Source organism: Haplochromis burtoni, unplaced genomic scaffold (genome assembly GCF_018398535.1).
Source record: "Haplochromis burtoni strain Fernald_Lab_line unplaced genomic scaffold, NCSU_Asbu1 Contig_33, whole genome shotgun sequence".
Taxonomy (NCBI): Eukaryota; Metazoa; Chordata; class Actinopteri; order Cichliformes; family Cichlidae; genus Haplochromis; species Haplochromis burtoni.
In genome coordinates this window covers 1,042,546-1,045,269 of record NW_024582394.1, presented here as the reverse complement: position 1 = coordinate 1,045,269, position 2,724 = coordinate 1,042,546, and the positions used below count along the sequence as shown (strand labels likewise).

Sequence of the window (2,724 nt, the reverse complement as noted above, 5' to 3'; positions counted from 1 at the left end):
GAAGAATGAAACCTGCTCCTGTTAAATATTCTTAAGTCTTGTGCTGTTATTTTTTCAAAAGATACAGTAAATAAAGTAATGTTAGTAGTGGGTGATATCATGTAAACACTCATGATTTTTGTAAACATTTTGTCATTTGTAAACTGTAAATGACATCATCACTGTAACTGATGTGATGTTCTATAAAGTGGTTTTAATAAAAAAAAAAAAAGGCAAAATTATTTTGTTTCTTTATTCAACTTTTGAACAGCGGGACTCAGTCAGTACATATTCAGTAAATGCAAATTATTTACACGGCAGTGCACTACAGGCATACATCTAGACCCCTAGATAAAACATGATGGCATTATAGCAGTGACAACTCCTCCACAGTAGCAGGTGGGATTTTTCTGTTTTGAGGCTCCTTTTCCCTGTCACTACAGATTGTCTGTGTATGTTTTGATCAAGAGCCTTTTTTTGGGCAGCTGAAGAGGAGAAGTCTATCTTATGGCCAACCTCTGGCTGTATCTTGGTCACATTACCCAGCAAACCCAGTATGCAGGTTCATGTGTAACAGTCCTTGTGCCACGGATCAACACTGTTCCATCTACTTTAGACAGAAGAGCAGCGACATGGCTGCAGGTCTCTGCGACTCCGGCCATGCAGCTGCAGCGGGCGGCTTCAACCTTCCCTGTGATGCTCACAGTGACCCATGGCTGCAATGCTGGTTCATTCAGTCTTAGAGTGCAGCACCTGAAACACACACAAAGTTCATTTAAAGACAAGAACTATGAGCCAAGGCCGACACAAATGTGTTTTATCTACTTTATCATAAATGTAAAAAGTGTTTAGAAAGTTAGCACAGACATGTCATTTTTCATTTCTTTATGTGTCCATCTATAGAACGCTGCAGGTTATAGTCTAAATCTGTCTGTTCTGTCAGAAACCTGCCTGCAGAAAATGAACCTAAAGTATGTAATGCAAGGATGTCATCACTGTAGAGATGGAGAAAGCATAAAGTGACAATTATGAATCACTTAATATGATAAGGAGATTCTGCAGGTCATTGATCAATATATAAAACTAAAATAAAATGTATTTTTAGTGACACAAGATACAAATATGGAAGCAAGATGTGTAATTAGGATTATTTATAATAAATATGAATAAAACATTGCAATTTCTTTAACCATAAAGAATAACTAAATGCTTCAGGACAATGTCTCATCAATGCACTGAACTCACTATGTTATCCCTCTAACAGCCTCCACATGTTCTCACTGTAATTTCCCCTCATGAATGAATTTATGCTGCACTAATGTGAATGTTTGCAGGGAAATCAAACACATTTTACACGCAGTACTCGAGCTGACTTACCTTTGTTTGAATGACCACTTGTACGCGCTGACTCCACAGACAAGGTATGAAATATGTCAGGCTACGTCAATAGCGGTTGGTCTTCAGGGTTTCTACTCCACGGCCGTATTTCATACGGGTCCACATTTCCACTGCAGCTATTTTCTGCAAGTACCGCCGCTTCGCCTCTGGACGCAATCGGTCTCTATACAGTCCATTCTCGTTTGAGCAGCTTTTAAGCATCTTGTAATCGTCGTTCCAACACAGTGTGTTTGTTTTGATTCGTAGACCCCGAAAATGCCGCCGCGCTCCCACAATGCATTGCGGCGTGACGTCAACTCCGAAGCCCTATTGTGACAGAATGCAAGGTCATTAACATAAACATTCATAGTATGATGTGTGTGTGTGTGTGTGTGTGTGTGGGGGGGGGTCAGAGTGTGACCCCATAAATCGACTTCCCTAAACCTGCTAGTCTAAAAGAAGACTAGCTACGTTAATCCTACCATAAAAAAATAAAACAAGGTACGATCTCTTCTCATGCTCCCAGGATGTAGGTGTGCATTCCAGTGTGTAATGCACACCAAGCCTTTGCAGCCTGCTAAAGATCACACATCCTATCACTGCACAATTGATTATACACCTCTAAGCATACATGGTTAAATATTTCTAAGCATAAATGACAATCAACAATACAAATCTAAACCCATCAGGTTAAAAATGGACAACTAAATGTATTTGATGTGATGTCAAGCATTTTGCACCTGTTTCCAGAAGTGCTAGCCTTAATTGGCTAGATTTCAAAGAATGTTTGCATGTTAATGCAATAACCAATTATCAAAAAACGGTCCTGATTTTAATATTAAAGAATTCAATAATTCAACTTGCACTACATCAAATGTATCATTGTTACTATTAGCTCACATTTTATCCTGCTAAATAGGCTAAAACCTCTATAATTATAACTAAATGACTGCTCTGTTGACTTCTTCTTGTCTTGCTACTACTGTTTTTGCTCTGCCTATTTATCTTACTATTTGTCCATGCTTCTTTTTTCATGTTGTTGGATGGACGAACTTTGTACAACAATTATCAGTGGAAATATTTTTGGAGGCTGAATGGAAATTGAATTTATTTAACTTTATAACTAAAAATAAACCAACTCTCCAAAACTAAAAATATTACTCTTACTAATTGGAAAAAAAAGGAAAGTATTTTTTTATGACAGTCCTGATAAATTATGGCGATTTTAAACAATGAATAGCTATTCAGTAGATTCTCTTTCCCAATATCATGCAAATTTGATATACATATTTAAAAAAACAAAACTCTAGACTCAAGCTTGATGAAAATGAAAAAGGGTCAAAGGATTGCAATCAGCAATGGCAATCT

General features: G+C 37.4%; 1 long non-coding RNA gene across 1 annotated transcript; it reads right to left on the bottom strand.

Annotated features, from left to right (window-relative positions):
• Positions 1 to 218: 218 nt before the first annotated feature.
• Positions 219 to 1,684, bottom strand: LOC121814293. Its single transcript, XR_006054254.1, has 2 exons — positions 1,357 to 1,684; positions 219 to 732 (listed from the first exon to the last, which is right to left on the bottom strand). It is a non-coding gene; the product is annotated as an uncharacterized LOC121814293 (long non-coding RNA).
• Positions 1,685 to 2,724: the final 1,040 nt, after the last annotated feature.